Below are 24,472 nucleotides of genomic sequence, written 5' to 3' on the forward strand. Positions count from 1 at the left end.
CGCGATGCACTAGTATCCCTTGCATCTCTACCCTTGGCCTTTTCTCCCTCCATGCGGTTTCCCTCGCTTATGTTTTCGGGGAAATCAACTTCTCATTTCCTTGATGAAATCTTCCTCTTTATTCACCCCACGATGTTTCTCACCGTCAAACTCTTCACAATGGTCCTCTCCACCAATGACGACCTCACCGTCATGGACCACCTCTTCCAAGAGTCTCCTCAACCTTTGTCTTCTGTTTTCCTATTGTTTTAGTGATAGTGCTTTTTGGATAACCTCCCACTTGTCTGTGTTCTTTTCAATTTTTATCTTTATTTAGCTGGTTTGGTATAAATTCATCGTTTGTGTATGCAAAAGAAAAAAACACTTGATATAATTAAGAATACTTTATTAATTCATTATTTGTGTACAATGCATGTCACCATAAAGACCATACATAATCATAACACTCTGTGTTCTCCTATATTCAAATTTCCCTTCAGGAGTTTTAATTCATGTTTCTCGTTCGGCGAGTTTCATCCCTTTCTTCTTCCTCCCTTCGGCGATCCTACCTTTGGCAATCGTAGTCTTGCAGGATTTGTTACCTTCGATTATCCTAGTTGTCCTCCCAATAGTTTTGAAGGGAAAGGAATGTCTGTGCCAACAATTAAGGGAGATAGTACATCAACTGATCAACCACTAGACTCACTTTGAGGGTGGTTAGCACAGAACTCTTTGGTACTTCCTCTTGTGGGGCTTCCCTCCTTACATGAGTTTCGATGGATGCTTATCGTAACGTGACAAAGCCCGATGCTAATGCCTGCTCGTGTTCAAATAGTTCCAAGTTTTCCTCTTCTTGCTCATGACAACTACTTTTACTGTAGTTTATCAGCTGCCCCATTGCTTTCTATTCGCTATCCCCACTTCATCACTTCCCAAGGTTGTAGGGGCAACAATGCCAAATGTTTTCTGTGTATAGGTAAAGGGAATTAATGTGTACTGGTGATGGAGAAGTATGACAAATACAAGTAAGCTCAATTTAATATTGGAGAAATGCTACATCTTCCATTAATGTCAATCAAAGTTGACATCTGATTATGATTTCTACACAAAGTAACAATGACAGATATTGACAATAATACCAATGATGATCTCTCCCATCCGAGAGAATGCACATAAATCTCCCGCGGGGGTGCATCGTGAAATCTCGTGACCATAACTACCTACTCCTCGGCCATAGTAACGACCGACAACATAGTTAATACTTAATAACATAATCAACAACACATCATTATACTTGACAACAATGGTGGATATGATGCACGGTGAATTGACTCAAGTGTATCTTTTCATATGACCTCTATTAGAGATTGGTTTTTTGAATATAAAAAATTTGGAGGTACGATGTACTTGGGTGATGATTCTCATTTTAATATTGTTGGTTTTTGTAAAGTTAGAATCAAGTTTCCTGATGGTAGAATAAGAAGGATTATGTAACAACTAGTTTTCCTGGGGTCTTGATTAACAACTAACGTACTCAAAGAAATACAGTTATTACTTCATTTTCATAGGAAGACAGTTATATCAGTCATGTTCATGTTAATGAGATTTACCGTTAAAATCAGTGAGACAAAATTTCTTAACTAAGAACTTAAAATGCCATCAATGAATATACTATAGAAATTAAAATTTACATACCATGGAATTTGAATTAAGAATCATTGTAGGGATGCTCTTGCAACCACCCAAGTTAGTCCACAAATACCACTATAACAATATCAAACGACGACTAACATCCACCACCGCTTATATCAAAATCAAATGACAATTACCATTAAATACCAATATATAAAAATGAGGGCATCACATACCACTGTATCAATTAGGGGATTGATTACCATTGGATCATTTAGGGCATCAAATACCACTGTATCACTTAGGGCTTCAGATGCCACTGTATCAATTAGGGCTTTAGATACCATTGTATGATATAGGGCTCCAGATACCATTGAATCAATTAGGGCTTTAGATACCACTGTATCATTCCTTTCCTTCCAATTTCTTAACCGTGGCAATAACTAAAGATTAAAAGATAGGCTCATATTCAATATTCATATAAAAGAAAGACTGAAATAACAATCCATCACATAAATCTATCTCTCGCAACTAAGTGTAAAATAATCACAACGATAATATAACTCAATAAATCTTACCTTCTTGCATATACATCATAAAAGTAAAAATACCTTTTTTTGACAAACAATTGAATGCATAGTTTATCTTTGTCTAAAGCACGTCCGACATCTTGTAAAGAGGGGAAACATTGTTAGGGGCTTAACCACCCAACTTCAGACCAAAACTTATCCCCACACAATTTCTAACGAGAAAGGCCCTCCCTACCCGGAAGTAGACATGGAACAACTTAACCAAACACTGAGCATTTTGGTACTAGGGAATCATTCCCACCGCTTGACTAAGCATAAGGAATTGAATATTGGACTACCATGAGCCGACTCTTGATGATTAATATCTTTTTTCTTTGAGCTTGCAATTATTATTAATAATGGTTCTTTTCTTTTCATGTAGGAAATAATTCTATGGTACAATGCTTTTCATCTTGTCCTTCATCTCAGCCAAGATGGCCCTCCTAGATGAATTCCTGGTTGCATGCTTAAGTGTTCTTTCTGTGTTATAATCATAGTCAAATCTTATGTCCTATTCGGACTTATCACAATATTATGAAGCAACTATTCTTGCATCTTATTTATTTGTTATCCTTAATTCACGGACTAACGAATAAAGGTCCTTATTCTGAGGATATTTCACAGATTGACTAAGCACAAAATGTATCATTATGCGAACAATTTCCAAGTGGGAATCAGTCAGCAAGTAGTCGTAATTGCTATTTAAACTAATGGATGTACTCTCCTATGAAACATCAGTCAGATTCGAACCAGGGTTTACCATCAAATTTGGCAATCTGATTCACTATTACAGCTTAAAGAAATTAAGTCTTACTTACATATTTACCTAGTGGGTGGCTGTCTGTATTGCCAATCCATAAAAAAAAAGCTTCACGTTAGCTACATATCTTTCGAAGACCACATAAAAGAAATCGAATCATGATAAGCAAACCATAATTTGGATTATGCTCCACCTGGAGTCATTTCACACAATTCGTTGCCCTGTTCTATCAAACCAGGATGTACGACAAGCATTACTTCCAATGACTCTACTCTGTGTCTTCATGAAATCAAAATGTAGGAAATGATTTGTATCAAAACAGATGTAAGAACTATGGCTAAGGTTCAGAGAAATATCAATGCAAGAAAAGAAGTAATCCATGCTACCGAGGGTTTGAGCCTTGCAAATCAAGTGTGAACTCAGGACATTCAGAAAGGAAGAGACTCGCTTCTCCAGCCATGGAAAGAAAAAGTTATAAGCACATTAAGACAAGAAGAGTGTGGTGGTGGAGGAGTTACAATACCAACAAGGAGTCATTGGCATAAATAATTAAAATGGCCATCTCAACTTATAATGCCGATGGAAATGAAAACAGAATATGAAAGGTTGCTATGCATGAAATAATAGTAGACCACCGCCAAGGTTTAAAGAAATAATAGTCTTGATATTTAGCATCATGGTATCTATAGATACCTATATATGTATGTATGTATATATGTGTACATATGTAAACCACAACCACATATTTCTTTCATACATGCCAAATATCAATTATGCGTATATGTCCTCACATTTTTGAAGTTGGTTTACCTATGTATGTATATACATGTATGTGCATGTATAAGTATGTAGGTATCATGGTGTCGATATGATAAGACATGATTATACATCAGAAGGCTCCAACCAACAACACAAATACAAAGGTACAACTTGTTCTATTCATGCTTAGTAATCTCTTTACTATTAAATGATATGTGATTTAATAAGTTAGCTCATGGTCGTCCAACGTACACTCTTGCCTGCCTAGTTGTTATCCTTAGCCCAGGTGTTTTAAGGCTTGTACCTATTTGCTCAATGATGGCAGTTCCCCTCCATGCCCAATTCCTTTCTGGCAATTTTCCCCCCTTTTGATGTGCTCCTGCAAGGGAATTCTCCACGATTACATTATATTCCTCAATATAATGACAATTTACCATAACAAATTATTTAATCATAAATAATCATAATGGCTAACCGCCTATTCAATTCCATGAATTCATGATAAATAATTATAACGATCAGCTATCTTACCATTTCGTAGGATTATAACAATTTAATTGTCAACTGACTTCATGTGAACCTCAACGGCTATATTTTAAATTAAGTCAAAAATTGGGATGCAACAGATTAATGGCATGTTGCATCTCTTTGGGACCAAAACAAAATTTGTTGTTTGTGAGAAAACTAATAAATTTTGATATGCAAATAGTCTTCTTTGATGCAAGATGTAAAATGGCAAGAGGTGTTATGATGACTGCTAGAGTTTTCAGTGTAGTTTTGCCTAGAAATTAGGATAAACAGCAATAAGTAAGAACAAAATATATGCAAAAGGACACAAGAAACTATCTTGGAAGACCCTTCCACTTGAAGGGAAACACCTAGCTACACTAGCAAAATATGTCTCACTTGGAATAAACTGAGCAATCACATAATGGATTGAAATGTGACTCTTCAGATTACACAAGAAGGTCTCTTTAAATTTTTAATACAAGGCACTTCATATTTCCAAATATACAACATTTCATATTTCCATGTACATGCCTCTTTGCATGACGTATAACACGTCTTTTTATATGATATTATCTTAAGTATGATCACAAATGTCTCTTTCAGCTGAAGATGACCATAACTGCGATAACAAACATATTTCTATTTCAAAAAACTAGAGATAAAGATCTCTATCGCAGCTACGAACTTCAACACTCCATCTTAGCAAGAAAGAGATCTTTAATTAGGCAGGCACATGTAGCTGCAACCAAAAAATGATAAATTCACATCTAATGTTATCTCAGCATAACATAATTTTTCATAGTTACTACATAAGCACATAAAATAAAAGTCATGGAGTCACACGCATGACATTCACCATGCCTACTTGATGATGATCCATCATACCTACTCGTAGAGGGTGGAATGAGGGTTTTCACCTCAAACTTCTCTCAGAGAAGAATTCATTTCCACCATGCCTACTTGCAGAGGGTAGTCCAACATACCTACTCATAGAGGGTGGAGCAAGGGCTTTCACCTCAAACTTCTCCCAGAGAAGAATGCATTTCCACCATGCCTACTCACAGAGGGTTGTCCACCATACCTACTTGCAGAGGGTGAAATGAGGACTTTCACTTCAAACGTCTCCCAAAGAAGAATGCATTGCCACCATGCCTATTCACAGAGGGTGGTCCACAATACCTATTCTCAAAGGGTGGACGAGGGCTTTCACCTCAAACTTCTCCTAGAGAAGAATGCATTAATCAATGAGATATTCTCTAAACAAAGACTCCCTCTCAGCAGGGACAACTTTAAATGCCATAAAAGGAAGTTGATTCCAAGTGTTATATTATCACACAAGCTTCACAAAGGGTTGGACATCTCATAAGGGATTTATAACAACTCATAAGAGGGATTTATAACAACTCATAAGATCCACTTATCATAGAGATCAAAGCAAAAATATACTCTCTTTGCAGTTAGATACAAAATCATAGAATACTTATCTCTTTGAAGTTTGATCTCAACACACATAAAAAATGCAGCCCAATGCTCATACGAACAAAATGTGTTACTCAATAAGGATGTTACTGTAATGAAAATTAGAACTGGGGGTCTTCTAGAATAACCTGCCAGTCTAATCACAAGCTTTTGCACAAAGTCAAGTTAGTATAGACATGATACAATCATAGCCGATGACACTGAACATAAAACCCTCTTATGTATGGTTGTTCATTTAAGCGATCATCAACATCTGGCAATCGATATCATATAATCATATCTCACAGAACATACCAAAGCCCCTTATTATTAACATTAATCTTTATGTTGATGCCAACCTATAGTCCATTATTTCAGTAAATCTCTACACACAGTGTAATTCTGCATGCTCACAACAATGAAGATGCACAAAATATACACAAATAATGATAGTTACTGATCCAACAAATACTTACATGCTAATAATCAGAAGCCTCTATTGGTGAGAATATTGATTTCAGCCTCTGCTAATGAGGTCCTACATAACAGATCACATAGAGGATAAAAACTAACACAGAATAGGTCAGACAGAGAATAAAAAAGTAATTTTGTCCGATGAACAGAATAGACATATCAGCACTCTTTACTCAGAACATCAGTTGCTTGGTACTGCTTGCTCATCCCTGATTACAAGAACAATTATCCTGCACACAATACCATGACAAATCCCGTCAAGCATCACCCATACAATCTGATTTACTTGCTTTAAGAAAAAAAGATAATCAACAGCAGTTCCAAACTCTGAAGACTTAACATATATTCTCCCTCTCATGAATCTCATACAACTCACATAATAAGTTGAATCACTATTGAATACGGTAGAAGTCTTGTTATCTTTATCGGAACTACACCAGAGATAAAAGCAGAATAAGCAGCAAAATCTCCTTGAACAAATAAAAAAATAGTAATATTAAACCTCAACATCAATTGAGTCCAAGACTGCGATCAGTGTCCCCGTATTGTCTGCATTGCCCTGCATCCTACATCGAATATAGAGATCAATGCTATACTCTATTCCCAAATAAAAGATCAATACTCAAAAATAGAATACTTATCTCCTTTGAATCTGCCAGTTAAATCACAGCCTCCAGAATGTTGTGTAACTTGAAAATTTCTTACCAGTTACCATCACAACAACTGAGTCTGCAGCAATCAGAAACTGCCCTACACGGAGAAGATGACCACCGCATGTCCCAACATCCAGAGTATGATGATTCCCCTGAGCAAATGGCCGAGTGTATCTGAAACTCTGACAGTTGCAAGCTTCTCTTCTTTAGTTTGTACTTGTGACATTTCTTTCAACAACAAACACCCAAGTCTCTTTCTCTACAATTCAAGCTTTCTATACATTGCTTCCACTTCATCTGAGTAGGAAAGAGATTTCTTTCGCACCTGAGCATAATATTGCGGCTCCACTAAAGAGTGAACTTATAAATTGAAAATTGAAATAATCTGACTTTTATGCTTTCATTTTGACTCCTACTCTGGAGTTTGGCTTTAAGTTTAGCAAAGAGATTTCGTCTCTTGGTTGTGGCAGTCTCCACACTACTCTGCAAACTCTATATGCATGCCACTTCCTCCACATAAACATCCCATTCAATCATCTCAACTTTAACATTAATGTCAATTTCATTTCTTCTCCATCAAGCCCGACCATCATTTCTTCTTTGCCTTGCAGATCAATGATCCCCCGTCTCCTTCTCTCAAAAACACGTTGAACTCTAAGTTGCCGATTCAGGTTCGGGGATGGATCTGGGTTCAAGGTTCAGGTTCGTGGGTTCGGGCAATTTTTTTTCCCATTTGGGTTCTATAAATGCAAAGAAAAAAGAGAAATGTGCATAATTGTAAAACTAACTTACTAAGTCATTTCATAGTATGAATATATCAATGTTACTTGATCATTGATCAATGCCAAATGTCAAAGATAAACATTAAATACTAACTCATTAATCTATGTTCATGATTGTAAAGAAAATCATACACTGAATTACTAAAGTGCATAATGAAATTTCAAAACATAAACTAGTTCATTAGATTGACAGATAATAAAGTTTGAAACATGATGATAAATGACAAATGTTTAATAGTTTATCTATGACCATTGACTCGTAGTATCAAAGATGCAAATGCTCTTCAAGGGTCAAATGGGTCATCAAAAAATGAGGGATCAATGGCTTCATCCCCAATTATATCTACATCCTCATCATTGGAACCCAAACCGGTTCAACTCTAGCCCCAGATGTTGTTGCATTCTCCTCGTCCTCCTCAACATCTAGCAAGGCAATTCTAGCTAGACCTTGGACGGTCATATCCAAGTCACGAGTATCGGGTAATACCTCCCACAACTTCTTTGATCCCTTCTTATATTTTGGATCCTTGCGTGACAGGAGGTGCCAGTTGTTGCGAATATATACCAAGTCCTTTGCTTTCTTGAAACCCAACCTGTTACGCTTCACTTAGTGGATAAAGGAGTATGTGCTCCAATTCCGCAACAATAGAAGAGCTCGCAACCTAGAGAGACAACCAACAAAATCTAAGAAAATTAGAAATTGTAAATTATAATACAATAGGAATTTAAGAGTGCCAATTTTACAACATAAGCGACCATAAAAAAAGGAGAAAAAAAAGAAACCTAAATACTTGTGACAGGATCTCAATGGCAAGAGGTTGGAGGTACATGTAACCTTGCCCATGTAAGTACCACCATCCAATGGCATCCATTCTACTTTGGTCATTGATTGCATCAGGGTTTGTATTTTTTCCTGTAACAAAGTTTGCAAACTCTCTTCTAACATTCAATGCCACCTTAGGATTGCTAAAGAGCTTGCTAAATGCCCTAGCAACCTCAGGATCTCTGTATGGTGCCACTCTACCAGGAATATACAATATCTCACCGCCATAATACTTGGGAGAAAGTGCATATGCCAGGAGGTGTAAAGGTGTAGTCATCTTGTTCCAACAATGTAAAATAATTTTCTTTACCTTTTTGTAAAAGGTTTCCTTGGGATTGTAATCTCTTCTCTGAATGACCTGGGATGTCAAATTATGTTCATGTAAGTTATCTTGATGTAGTGTTAATTAATATTAAAAATCAAAATCTCTCAATAAACAAGGATAAAGTATTGCATAAAATTTAAATTTGCCATTTTCACTCTCTCTAGCATGGAGTCCATGGCATCATATATGTCCCTCAAATAAGGGTCATCATTGTCGGCAACCCGAAGCATAGACATGATGGGCTCGGTGAATTCTAATACATATTGCATCCTATTCAAAAAATCATCACTCAAGGTCAAATCCTTTACATTTTAGCCCTTGCTGTATCAGCTTGCCTCCATCCATCCCATTGGTTGCTAGTAACCATTTGGGACAATGCTTGTTTCACCCTCACAAGTCGTCTAAGGATGATTGTGTGTGAAGCAAATCTTGTTTCAGCATTGTATTACCATATTAATTCAAATTGTAAGTTAATAACACATTTTTAAAATATGTAATTAACACAAAAAACATTTTATTCAATTATGTAAAGTATGATGCAAAGATAAATGAAACTAAATAAAGTTCAAAATTTACTTTCAATAATTTCAAGCGGGAGAAAGTTCTGAAAATTGCTTGTGACATATGGTGGTTTGTCACAAACATTTGGATCTTCTCACTCTCATATTCTTTTTCACACATCCAATTTGGGTGCCAATTGCTTTCATTACCAAGTTCAAGGAGTGGATGATGCATGGTATCCAAAAGATGTGATCATTTCGTGCTTCTACCAAAGCACCTACAACCCTACAAACTTTAGCATTGTCCGTTATTACTTGGACAACATTGTCAACTCCCACGGACTCTATGGATTCAATGAGAAGCTCAACAATAAAATTTGCATCCATTACTTGCCCTTCACAATGAATCACCCTAAAAAACATTGCTCCTTTAGGGGAGACAACAATCACATTTATTAATGGACGATTTTTGCAATCTTTCCATCCTTTAGAGACAATACTCAACCTCGTTTAGATCCAAGAATCTCTTAATGGTTTGAGGAGGGTGTCTACATTCTTTCTCTCGCTATGCCATATGGTGGTTCTCAACTTTTCATATCCAAGTTCTCAGTAACCACGAGGTGCTTCATTTATTGCTTGCACCATCTCTCTCCAATATGGTGATTTCATTAGATTGAATTGAACACCATTCGTAGAGAGGCAACACCCAACCTTTATGTCAGTAATTTCTCTCAATTCTGTTGTGAGGTTCTCACACCATCGCCCCAAAACTTTGGGGAACCCCTTTTTTTAATCGCCTTGGCAAATTTTTGGATTGTCCAACAATTTTTTGAGATTTTTTAAGCCATGGAAACTTTCAGGCCAGTTGGGAGAGGCTTAGCTTATTTTCATCCGGTTCCAACTTGATTTTCCAGAACAACCAATTTCATCCTTAGGTCGGACAAAATTTTTAAAGAGCAACACTTGGCAGGATAAAATTGTAAATTTTGTACTTAAACGATTTCTTTTGAAAATTTGGATATAATTGTGTAAATTTGATTAATTTTCAAAAGGGAAATTTTGTTAGATTTGAGTTTTGGAAAGTCTTAAATTTTTCTTTGGTGAAAAAAATTAATTTTGTAGAGATGAAGCCAAATTACAAAATCGATTTTAGGCTCTAGAAGTGATTTTATTTTTGTCAAATTTTTTTAAAATGGCATAGCAAAATCGATTTGGATATAAATTGCAAAAATTGGCTTTAATGGGTTAAAATTGCCTTCAAAATTTTTAAGTCTTTAATGAAATTGGTAATTTAATATTGAAAAATGGCTTTTGGCTAGCCAAAATCTGATTTTAATGACATATTAATTACTAAATTGTCATTAAATGGAAAAATTTAACACCATCAAGGCATTATTTGATTTCTTTTTGCAATTTGGAACTAATTGGCAATTTAAAAAAGCAATTTTCATTTTGGCAAAGTTAATTTCGTGCTTAGCATTTAATTGGGGGGGCATATCTTGTGCACTAATTAATTTATTTTTGCTCCCAGGGTCCCAGTCGGCCAGCTAGGGAGGATGAACAAATTGGGTATAAGAGGAAACTCTTTCCTCTCATTTCCTCACTTCTTACTCTTCCTCCTCAAGGTGTTGGTGATTTTTTGCAAGAGCAGATTTCTTCCTCCTTGGACAATTTTTGCAAGGGCAGATTGATATTTTCCTTGGATGATTTTTTTTGCAAGAGCAGATTTGCACTCTTCTTGCTTGGCGAATTTTGTGGGAGCTGAAATTTGTGGAAGATAAAATTCTGATTTTCAAGGGGGGCTGCAATTTTCTCCTAGACCTAGGGCCTCAAGAGTTGCAACGGGTTTGAAATTCTCGAAGTCTGATCCTAAATTCCAAAAAGAAGATCCAGCTATTGGTAAAAGTAATTTCAAATCATTTAGAGTTGAAAGGGCTCTTTAAGTTGATTTCCTTCTTTCGTTCTAGTCTAAGGATTCCCTCCCTTGGTTTTGCTAGTCTAATTGTCCACCACTTTACCATCCTGTAATAGGGCGACGAGATGGAGGATGTTAGTACAAGTAAGAATCTTAAGGGGACTAACACTAAGAAAGACAAAGAGGATATGATGCCTAAAACACCTTGAAAATGAAGCGAATAATCGACACCAATATCGGTACAGTAGACATGATATGGGTAAAGGATAGACTAAAGGAAGGACAATCCTCTTGGGCAAAGAAGATATACAGAAGGTAGTTGCACATCATAGCCCAAGCGTCAACACTTCCATTTCAACAATAATGAGCGATGTTGGGGTGACACTTGATTTTGAAGACATCAGAGAAGAGGATATCAATGAGACAAGACTTGGATCAAGATTGGATGAGCTAGGAAAGGTTGTTATCAAGAAGAGACATTTGGACACCCTTTCCTCCCTAAATGCTTTCATTGGATTCGCAAAGAAATATGAGAAAGATCATGAGAAGACACTACAAGCAACAAACAACATGATGAAATCGGCGGAGCTCAAGATAAAGCACACACCTTGTCCTCCTATTGAGGAAATCAACAAAAGGCTAGCTAGGTTCATTGCCTTAGCTAAAAGAACAAAAGAAAAGGGGAGAGTTATGTTAGAAGATCATTTAATGTAAGCCCAAGTGGCAATTTCTCTTTCTTCTAGAATAAGAGAAGTGTCTATTTCTGATTGGCCGCCATTTTGGTGCCTTCTCATTGGTTGCTACTTTTACACTTTTTTCATTGGTCCATTCACGAGGTGGCGTCTTCTCATTGGCCGATTGGGTGACAACCCTAATTAGGGTTTCTAGGATTCAATCTAGATCGTCAATTTTGCTTTTGATCTCTACCGTTGGTTGTAATTTTGGCATCTATAAAAGGCCATTTGCTCTCATTTGTAAGGGTCGGAGAAAATTGTTGCATCAGATAATACCAAAATTCGCTATTTCTTTCTCATTATTGTGACTTGCATGGTGATTAAAGGCCTTTGGTATTATTGCATGTTTTCTACTTCCAAAAAGTTAAGAGTAGATTTCAAGTTGTTGAAGCAAATTTCATTTCAAGATGCTAAGTAAGAATAAAGAAGATGGATAGTTGTATGGTAGCAATAGTAGATGTTTGATAGGGATCAATACTAGACCACTAGCATCCTAGCGGCTTGTTGGGAAGCCTTGTGTGGCAAACTAGTTTATTTTTCCTTTGAATCATTGCACCTGTGGAAGTGAGGCCTCTGATTAACTTTCATTAGGTTTGATCCCAGTCCATTTGCTAGTCTTCCATCCATAGGAGTAGGATTAGGGTAGCAAGTAATTAGGCTTAGAATTTAGGAGAAGAAAGTTAGAAAAACACTAGTTGTAAGAACCGTTCACCATCCTCCACCATCACCGTCACCATCAATATCACCTGGCACTCATACAAAAGCATCACCATCTCACCAAAGACCCAAGTCATCCTCAAATGAATAGCGTAAGGCCACCTATGTGATTACCAACAAATCACATCGATAAAATTGAGCGAGTATCCACAAGTGTAAGGAACATTGGATTTATTCTCATATCCCTTGAGCAATAACTTTTCAAGAGAGAAATTGTATGTTTGATACTCCGTATCGGATATCCAATTACTAATATGTTATGTAGTGGTACAAAAGATCACATCAACAAATTCATTTTGAAATACCTTAACTAATTCATTTTGAAATACCTTATCTAATGGGCCTCTCTTGCAGGATAGGGGTTTTTCTATTTCTTCTTCATCCGTAGAAGGGGTAGGTAGGAAGTGATGTTGCCTAGTGGCTAATTGAGAGGGTGGTGTTGGTGGTTTTTGCTTTGTTCTATCATTTTTCCCCTTTGACACTAACCTATCAGCCTCTTGTTCTTCTTTCAACATGCCTGCTATTTGAGAAGATGACAACCCCTTCCTATCTCCACTTGGGGGTCCCTCACACATGCCAATCCCTTGATTTGCAGGGCCAATGAAATGATGTTTAACTCAGTAATATGAGCTTCTATATTGGGTTTGGCTAAAATTGCATTTCCATATATACCCTCCCCCTCTAACACATTGCTCAATTCTTCTTGTATATTTCCACAAAGGAGAACTTTTATCAATTTTAAATATTTGGGATCCCTCCCTACCCACAAAATTCTGACTACTCATTCTTGCAATCTATTAAAAAAAATAAAATTCAAAATTTATACAAGAACTTGATAAAATTTTAGAACAATAAAAAAAATAAAAACAAACAATCAAAGAAGCAAAGGGAAGGATCAAATGCATACCTGGAACACTCAACACTAATTATTGGAAGGATTTGAGACTCCACAAACAATCTCTACAACCTTCTCTTCAAACTTGCAAAATGGCCACACCAAAATGAAAGAGAAAAATGAGAAAACAAATGAATGAAATGTTTCTTATTAGGGTTCTTTTAGGGTTACAAACAAAAATAAAATAAAATTGGTTGTTTTATGTTTTTTAAGTCACTTTTTTGGCTCCACGAGCCACGTGGATTTGACGAGTCCACTCGGATTCGCCCGAGGCTAGTGGGTCCAAGCATGGTCCATGGTGGAGATTGAGAGTCTGCTTGTGTCCGCACTTGACCCACAGTCCCCAAAACAGACCCTGCCTAGACTCGAAGTGGACTCGGGCTTGAATTCGGACCCAGGCAGACCTCCGCAATTTAGACACTAAAAGAATATTCCGCATATATAACATTGCGATATCATTACTTTTCTCAATTGGGTCAGAATGAAAATCATAATCGAAACCCGAGATCCATTTTACTTTAAAGTTTCCAGAAGATACTTGCATGGTAATATAAAATTTATCACATACTCACCTGAGTTCCCTTTACCTTGTGATTTTCTTAGCATCTTTTGAGTTGATTCTATTTCATGTTCCTGTCATACTTATGTAGACACTCACCATATCATTAGTTTCGATTCCATATTGATATGTTCATTTAAAAGGATTTTCAAGGTTCAATTATTGAAATTAAGACAAGTATACAAAAATTGAAATTCTTCAACCAACAAGTTCTAGATCATAACTTGATCACAATTTAAATCACTCATACGTACCATCTGGCATATAGCCCTCATTAATGGATAGATCTTCTTTGCAAACTTACAGATTACTTGTGATAGGTTAGTGAATCCATGTTTTTCTATTGCAACCTTGGCCTTGGCCTTCAAGCCCAATATTTCATTAGAATAATCATTTCATGATAGGATATCTCCAAAACAATATACGATAGCTCAATATGTAAAGTCAACATCGCATGTGCTTTATACATGTATAACAATGTGTCAAAGGGTAAAAACATGATATACTATGCATGAACATCATAAATCTAATCAAGATCATAAGCATATGAAACAATTCATAAGATTCTCATCATTCATTTATAAAATACTTGGAAATTCATCTTTCCCATTTTTATGATTCAGGCTTCCATGCCCATTTCATCAAAAGTTCACATCTGTAAACAAACATTGATAGTTCCAACTCCTTACTGGAGCACACAATGATCTTTTCATTTAACCAACATCAGAGAAAATCATGGTTCACAGTTTTGTTTTCATTCAGTTCAGGTTCAAATTGGTAACATTTTATTTCTTTCATTAATTTGGGTCGACAAACCCGCTCCTGATGGATTTAGATATCATTTTATCAAGATTTTAAACTGTGGATTGCGCAAGTTTAGGCATCGGGACCCTTTTTAATTTTCTCATTCTCGACAAAGAATGGCCCTCCCACCAGGGATAATACATATGTAACATTATGGTCCTGCCACTGAGTATTCAGGTGGGTTGAAGTCCCAATAGTTATTCGAAAAAATAACTGAAGCATCAGGACAATCAACAAGATCAATTGTTCTGGCAAATCTGCCTAATTCCACCCTGGCCAAGGATTTCAAAGTTTGGGTCGTCAAACCCGATCACCACTCAGCTTGCCAATCCTTTTTATCTTTTTAATTGTTTATATGTTTGTTCACTTTATATCGTTTCAGCCTTCCTGGCTATTCTGAATGATTTTCCAGTGTGTTTTCCTAGTTTCCATTGCATTATCCGGATATGCAAAAAAAAATTAAAAAAAATCTTTTTCAACATTTAGGTTTTCAGTTTCCTAGAAACAGTGCTGGACCCAAGGTTTCAGTGTTAAACCTAGCGCTTTGATACCATATGTAACATTTGGATTTTTCGAGTCTAAATTAATATCTAACATAAGCATAGAATACAGTTATAACTTCGATTTTATAAGAAGGCAATTACATCATTCATGTTCATGTGAAGAAGATTACCGTTAAAGTTAGTTAAACAAAAATTCTTAACTAAATACTTGAAAAACCTTTTAATGAAATTACTTCAGAAATTGAAATCACATACCTCGGAAAACTGAGACTGAAAATCATCTAAGTATGGTTCTGCAACCATTCGGGTTAGTCCACAAATACACTATAACAATTTTCTCAAATTGACTACTATCTCAAAATTCATTTGATGATTACAATTATAATTTAAATTAGGGCGTCACATATCATCTTACCAATTAGGGCATCAATTACCATTGGTTTATTTAGGGCTTCTAATACCGCTTTACCACTTAGGGCTTCCACGACCACAAAATTCAATTAGGGCATCCGCGACGACGAATTCTATCTAGGGTTTCCGCGACGACGGATTCAATTTAGGGCTTTCGATACCATGGATTCAGTTAGGGCTTCCAATACCACTATATCAATTAAGGTTCCAGCTGTCACACAATCAATTAGGGCATCAAATTTATTTTCCTTCGATTTCTTATCTGTTACAGATTCTCAAGATTAGATAAATAATTATATTCAATATTCATATATATGAAAGTAAAATAATGATAACAATGATATACTTCAATTTAATCTTACCTCATAAATAAAAATGATAATACCTGTTTCCAATAAACAATTGATTGCATGGCTTAATTCTGTCTGATGCATAATCGACATCCTGAGAGAGGTGAAACATTGTCAGGGGCTTTACCTCCCAACCTCGGACCACAATATATCCCCACACGATCTTCAATGAGAAAGGCCCTCCCTACCTGGAATTGACAGAAAACATCATTCCTTCCACTGGGCATCATGATATATAACACGCCATACAACTTGGCAACAAAAGATCACCATAACAGGAATATGCACGAGTTATTAATTTGTTTAAAATTTTGAATGTCATAACTGATATTGATTCATACTATTGAGGATTCCTTTCTTACCACATCACCCATCTTCTTGGCTTCACAGCGAGGTGAGTCCCAGGTATTCGGAATTCTTAGAGCAGATAGTTCCATATATTCAAAAGATTACATACAACTATTACTTCGTATTCTAAGATTATGTTCTTAAGAGATCTCAAAATGTCAACATTCCTGTATATTTTTTTTTAAACAAGTTCATCTACACCTCCTCACCATAACAGGCCATCAGGCCGGTGACTCTTTGGTGCCTGAACATTTATCTTTATTGGTATAGCTTACACCTTCATCATCTCATCCAGGCATTAGCCGGGCGACATCCTTGGTATTCTCAATACTGTTTATCAGATATTATGACATATTTTCTAAAATATAAAAGTAAAGTTATAAATGAAAAACTTCAGAGGTTTATTCAAGGATTGAAAATCTTGGAATTATTCCATCCTTCCAGACATTTGACTAAACTGAGAGTATTTCTTGGACAATCATAAATATCCAACTAAGTTTAAGCTTAGCAGAATTATGTGGACATAAATACTGACTTATGATGACTTACTTATGTTCTAAAACATATGGAAGACATCTTGTTTTAATATTGACCAGAAGCATGGAAAAAGACTTAAAAACCGTCTTAGCCTAAGCAAGTTTATGCAAAGAAATAAGGTAGAAAAGACAAAACATCTCCTTACGTGGTTCACTGCCCTGCAGATAAATTACTTTTACTGGACTCAATGCCTCCTTTAGATTCCACAGAAAGCAATCGTCTAAGGATGCAAGGAAGTAATTATTCTGGATGCAAGTCTTATACACTCTGAATGCAAAACGTTTAAACTCTGAAAGCAAGACGTAAAAACTCTGATGCTTATTGGCTCAGGGTTCTATAGTCGAAAATGCTCTTCCTAGACTCATTACTTCCTTCTCAGACTTCCACGGCAACAAGAAATTATAGATTGCAAAAGAAAATGATAAAATTTAGGTGCTGGTGGCAACGCAGCAGGAAAGGGCATTGCATAGAAGAAGTTGTATGGAAATAGGGAGTCGGATTGCAGGGTTGGTACCTCCGAACATGACAAGGCTCCCATTAATATATTTCAAGCCGACCTTACGGCTTCCTTGCCGTTACAAGAAAGATCCGTGTTTCTTTTGTTTTTGCCGGTTACCAAAAGATTTACAAACTATTCGAATCCAAGATAACCAAAGTTATTAAATCGACTAAGAAAAGAGAAGGGAATAAAAAGGAAATGTGTGAATGTCTGGAACGATTATGGAAGTCTAGAAATAAGCCAAAGTTTGACCCTACGGCTTCCAAAAGAAGGAACTACCCATGACTTCCATAAAAAATGTAAAACCATTCGAAAAGAATAAGCAATTAACAAGTTGGAAAGAAAGATCATAATTATTCAATCATTATAATTCAAACATTACCATTAATGTACAACTAAAAATCATTCTAATAAATTATTTTAGTATGCTAATTCATTTTAATATTTAAAAGCACAAATTTAAATATTTACAATTAAAATCTTTAAGAGACGTTTTAAAAATAATTTAATTATTTTAATTAAAATATTTATTAAACAACTCAATTATTATAATTAAACTATTTATTAAAATAACTCATGCGATTCCACAGATGTATTCTGTTCCAAGTTGCTAGGTCCTCTATCTGTTTGCCTAGTGATGGTGACGCCCTGCCTAATTCTTTTCTAACAATGCTTCCACCCCTTTCGGCATGCTCCTTGCAAGAATTTTCTCTGTAATTAAATTATAAATTATATAATCATAAATAATCATAACAGTTAACCTTTCATCTTAATTCATTGAATTCACGATTAACGATTAACTAACATGTCATCTTCACTTGAAATCTCAACAACTAACTACCTTACCATTTTGCTAGATTATATCAAATTAAACTGTCAACTGACTTCATACGAACCTCAACGACTATATTTCAAGTTAGGTCAAAAAATTGGGATGTAACACGCCCCAACCATAAATTCACAAACTAGAGTTGACTGTAGCAACTAGATTGAGCATATTTTTCTTTTCAACCTTGGGCATTTCCAAGCAAGGATACAACAACCAAAACATTCTCCTTTATTGCTGTAACCTGGCTCTGATACTATGTTAAGTTTGCCCATAAATTAGGATAAACAAGAATAAGTAAGAACAAAACGTATGCAAAAGGACACAAGAAGTTATCCTCGGAAAAGCCTTCCACTTGAAGGGAAAAACTCAGCTACACTAGCAAAATGTCTTTTATTGATATAAAAAGTTTGAGTACAAGACTTTCCACTAGATTGTTTACGATAAACTGAGCAATCACATAAATAGATTGAAATGAGACTCTTCGGATTACACATGAAGGTCTTTCAAATTTCTAAGACAAGACCCTTCATATTTCCAAAAATACATCATTTCATATTTCCATATGCATGCCTCTTTGATAACTTATGACACGTCTTTTTATATGATATTACTCGAATATTATCACAAATGTCTCTTTCAGCTGAAGATGACCATGATGGTCATAACAAACATATTTCTATTTCAAAAAGGTAGGGATAAGATCTGTATTGCAGCTACAAACTTCAACATTCAGAATTGATTAATTGTATAAGTTGGATGCATACACTACTAAGTGTAATAGTACTTTTGTGAAGACCAAATCTGTGGGTACTTTGTTGGAAAAGGCGAGGGTTTCACCTTTGGCGAATGGTCATGGATTTTGAGTAAGGGAGCTTTTTCTTTTGAATCGAAATAAGATTGTTTTGGCGCTAGAGACTTGACCACATTGGAGAAAAGGATCTAAGGAACTTGAAAAATAAAAAGCATTGTTGAAGGTTTGAATGATTGTAATCATGATTTTGATTTTGCGAGCATTGCATTTATGGAAAACAAAATTGTGTTCAATTTTATTTGAGTTCTTATGAAACTTGCATGGCCTTGGATTCTATTTGTTTTGAGGTGTTTGGTTCTATAGATGTTCCAAATCCACATATTATGTTTCATTTATTGATGACTATAGTAGGACACATATTTTATAGAGTAACTAATGTTTTTAGTCAATTTAAATCATTTAATGCAATGATTGAATTGTACACTGGAAAGCAAATAAAATGTTTGAGCACTGATGATGATGATGAATTTTGCTCTAATGATTTTGATGGAGTTTTCTTAAATTGTGGGATTCATGGATATAAGGCAACTCTGTATTCTTCACAATAAAATGATGTTGCTGGAAGGATGAATAGGACACTGATGGAGAAGGTTAGGAGTAGGTTGAGTGGTGCTGGTCTAAAACAAAAGTTTAAGGCTATAGTTGTTGCCATTGCTTGCCCCCTAATTAGTAAGTTTCCTACATCAGCTCTTGCTGATAAAACATCTATGGAGGTATGATAAAACATCAACTCTTCTTGGTTGCAAGAGATATACACATCCCAAAGGAGAAGCAAAAAAAATTTGGGGAATCGGATTGTGAAATGTATCTTCATTGGATACGACTATGGTATGAAAGGACACAAGCTTTGGGATTGTGTTGGCCAAAAGGTGATACATAGTTTAAAGAAACTAATCCTCTTGTTACATTCTAACTAGGAAAAACTAGAAAAGGAAGATGCGACATTGTGATTCACCTTCCTTCTACACCCATGAAAGTTGAATCGAGGTCCTTATATAGGCAAGAAGTTGAGGAGAGATCATCTAAATTTGAATCTATAGAAGAGAAGGAAGAACCTCCGACTTAGCTTGTTCAAAGGCCTACAAGGCATAAAATGAAAGGTATTCACTTGATGATTAGAGAACTATTTTTGGGGTTTGAATATTAGAGTGGATGAACTTAGTTCTTGTTAGAAGTTGTAATCTTTCCTTGGTGTGTTTATAAACCAAGGTTAGATCTCCTTTCTTTATTGTTATAATATATTAGGATATAAGCCAAGGTATCCTAATATATTTCCTTTTTGTCCTTTTTTTCCACTACATCTTATTTTGTCCTCTAGTGGAATATGTGAGGACAAATATATATTGTAATTTGTAATTTAGATTATTCCTCCTTAAGAGGAATCTCACACTTGGCCTCACACACTTATGAATGTTGGCATTCATAGACATGGGAGTTACATTTTAACTCCTCTCTCTCATCTCTATTTAAGAGATGACCCTCCTCTCTCATTTCTAACGAGGTTTCTTCCTCTTCCCAATTATTGTATGAGCAATTGCTCTCTTGCTCTCTCTCTCTCTTTCTCTCTTCCTTCTTAGGCTTTTCATGCCTCATTCATGATGTCACAAGGGGTTTTCTTTGCTTTCCCCTTTCCAAATATCTTGTCTCATGGTGTTGGATCTTGAAGCTTTCTCTCTCCTATCTTATGGTAATATTTTCTCATGCATTAACTCTCTTAGATTCTTTCCTGGTATTGCTTATTTACATATTTCTTTTTCCATTTCTAACATGGTATCAGAGCAGTTTAATCTTTGTTTCGATTGTTTGCATGAAGGTACGATTCGAAGGAGACTCTTGAGAGAGATTTCACTAATTTCTTCTTTAATCTTCTTAAGATGGAAGAAATTAAATTTTTTTTTGAGTTTGGCTGGTTTACCGTCAAACCTGATTAACTTCTGTTTGCTCTAATTTGTGCAGGTTACTTCTTATTTTCTATTAGTTTTCATCTAACCCCCTTTGGAAGGCTTGCCGTCAAACGATTTTCCTTATAAGCCAGTTTGTGCTCTTTTGATATCTGTCTTAGTAAAAAAATAATAATTAAAACTAATCAAAGTTTTATTATTTTTTTTTAACATAAAAAGCTAAGTTAAAATGAATTTAATTTACACGGCACACCGGGAGATATTTGCTTGCCCCTAGTCTTCAGTTGTCGTACGTTAATGGATGATGTGGTTTATCCTCACAGCATTTGCAGAGAATTTGCTTAGAAATTCTGGAATGAAAGGCGGAGTATAGGGGAGTTTTCGGGAATGAAAACAATGGGATTTGCTGGCAAGTGCAAGGGCATTGGCATTTTGTCCATTGCTCGTTGCATCTTGTTCTCTAAGGTCCAGCATACGTTGGCTGCTGCAGCCGTTGCTGATTCTGTGCACATTCTTCCCCTAGCTGTCTCACTTAACTCTGCACCAGATGAACAAGGCTATAGTGGTTTATTCTGTAGCTTTAACCTATGCAAGCAAAAAGCTTTTAGTAGAAAAATTTCTTACCATGCTAAGGAAAATCTGGAAACACCTTGTTTTAACATATCTGTGGAACTGTGTTACTATTCTTGGGTGCATAGTTATTTCTCTCCTGCTCGTCGTGGTTTCAGTAAATGCGATTATTTTCCTGGGGGTTCCTTCTGCTTGGGTAACATATGTTGTTCTCGGAGGAGGGGTAATTTTCTCTTTGTTGTTTGCACATGCTATGATTATCTGCAATTTGGCGACATAACAGAATTTCTTATATACATTTGCTCGTGCAAATCAAGGGATGCATACCGGACCTTCACAATTTCTTCCAAGGTTTGCAAGCACCAGAATTGCACCTCCGCATAACTGCTGGCACCAAATCTTTCTAGGCAGACCTTTGAGATTAAAGGCTCTTGTTTTAGTTGTTCGTAATAGGCCGTAGCCTAAGCTTTCAACTCGGGCCTGATGGCACCGCTTTGATCAAAACTAATAATTATAGCTCTCTCCAAATCTCCATTATAAGATTTGGCTCGGACTGAATGAGAATCGCGTTTTGCAGCAAAAATGGCCGCACCCATTCTGTTCACAGACATTTGCTGTGTCCACACAGACGAGGAACAAGGAGATAAAGCATAATCTCCAAATTTAGTCGGCTTCTGCGACGCTTCCAAATTTAGCCACTTGCTAAACGTGGCTCCGCATCCTTGAACACGCCTTCGCGCCTGCAGAGGAGAGAATAACGCCTTTCATCCTTATCTAAGAACCTATTTTATGTTCTGTAGATCTTAAAAAGTGTTTGCTGGTCTGTGATGTGTCTCCACATGGTTGGGAGCAGTTTCACCCTATTTTCAACCACCTCTGACCATAGTGGGGGTTACAAAGCCAACCGCCACCTGCCTGGGTTGAAGCCTTATTTCCGCAGCGAGCCAGCTTGAGTCTCTAGCTAACGTTATTTGGTAGGTTTCTGCATCCCCTTCCAGAGATTTCTCCACAGCTGCTTTAATTTTAGTCGTCTTTGTCTGTTCCAAACATTCTCTGTAACATTTCGAGCTCATACTCATGTTTGACCGTTTATTAAAAATTTCATAATCTCTACCTTTTGTAAGTTTTTAGTCTTCGTTTTTATTTAGTTTTTAACTTTAGTTTAAAGCTTAAAACTTTAATAGTTATTCTTAGTTTTATAGTTAAGTTTTCTTAAATCAAATAAAAATAATTCACGTTTTTAAATTTTATTTAATTTTATTTAATTTAGTTTGAAATTTTAATTCTTAAGTATTTTAATTTATTTTTTAATAAATTTATAAAAAATATAAATATAAATATATTATTATTATAAAATTTCTATCCTTATTTTGAAAACCTTTAATTATCATTAAGTTTTCAATAAATTTTTTGAATTTCAAATTTATATCTTGAATAGTTTAATGGAAAGGCCTTTAGTTTTTTATTACTTTTAACTATTTGTAATTATCTTTAATTTAGAAAATTAATAGTATTTTTTTTAAAATTAGAAGGGTGTTTTTTACAAAAAATTATTTTTTGATAATTCTTTTAAACAAAGGGAGTACTTTTTTTTTTGTTGTTGTTAATGATTGATCAAAAGAAGTAAAAGTCATTGTTTTTACTAAATTATAATTGTTCAAACAAAATTGTCTTTATGAGTATTATGAAAGTTTAGGTGACTCCTTGGTTTAAGTTCAATATAGCTAGATCATAGCTTTGTCTTATAAATGTACAAGTGTATTTTTTTAATTTCTTTTTTGGATACTTGTTTTTTTGTTCTTTCGTATATTTTCCTTGGTGGGGCCATCCTTTCTGTATCCACACTTATGTTCACCTTGCATGGAGATTTTAACTGATGTCTAATAATTTATACTTATTATACTTCTTTTTTATTTCAATTTATTCAGGTTTATGAGTAATCTTACACTATTGCCTTCATTGTTTAATGATTTGATTTTACTATGTTCTATTGATCTATCTGCACATCGTTGCGGTTTTATGCTTTTATAGCATCTCTTTATGCTCATAGTAGCATTTCATGGTTTAATACCATTCTTTTATTTTTTTGTAAGTTGCATCGGGAGCCAATTTATCAAGGTTAACTATGGTGGACCCGACAGTTTTAAACTGACTCGTAGTTGCCTTATCTGGCCCATGGAGTATCCCTCCAACCTATAATTGGTGTGCACTTACTTCAATGGAGTTTCCGTCCATTTGTTCCACTTTATTCCTCAATGCGAGGATGATATTTTATGGGGATTTCCCATTTCAATCTCTTTATCTCCTTGGTGTATGCTCCTAGTTTTGATTTAGTCATGGTATGTCTTCCTACACTTTGCTCATTTTTGAGTGTATAGTTGACGAGGCTACCATATCTTGGAGCACTCCTATATTGGAGACTTTATTTGAGAAAGTTGTTTTGACCCATGTTGATCTTTTTCCTCATGGCAATGATGTTGCTTGTCCATGATGGATTTCTTATTTGAAGGCAATATGTTGTTACTCCTCATAAACCCTTCCTTTGGTCCACTTCAGCTATAATTCTTGAAAAATTGTGACTTGAATTATTTGGTGCTTGAGGCACATGTTCTACTTATTTATTATTGTCTCTCTTATATTTCTTTGATAAATATACAATGTGATAATGTTCTGCATACTTTATTGCCTAGATCGTGGGTCATGTAGGTGATGGAGTCGCAACCCATTCACTTGTAGTGGGATGACTCATTAGTGGACTGTCTATATCCATGTGATTGACACAATATTGATGCAGGTTTCATTAGTTGGCCTTGTCTGTGGTCATTTGTGCATTAGTATGTTCCTTTCATGAGAGATTTATTGCAT

General features: G+C 35.5%; 1 protein-coding gene across 2 annotated transcripts in view; it reads left to right on the plus strand.

Annotated features, from left to right (window-relative positions):
• LOC149537290 (uncharacterized) overlaps window positions 1–24,472 on the plus strand; it is a 108,367-nt gene that overhangs the window by 51,240 nt on the left and 32,655 nt on the right. The window lies entirely within an intron of this gene.

Source organism: Cupressus sempervirens, chromosome 10 (assembly GCF_028749045.1).
Source record: "Cupressus sempervirens isolate cs-2001-9-10 chromosome 10, ASM2874904v1, whole genome shotgun sequence".
NCBI classification, from domain to species: domain Eukaryota; kingdom Viridiplantae; phylum Streptophyta; class Pinopsida; order Cupressales; family Cupressaceae; genus Cupressus; species Cupressus sempervirens.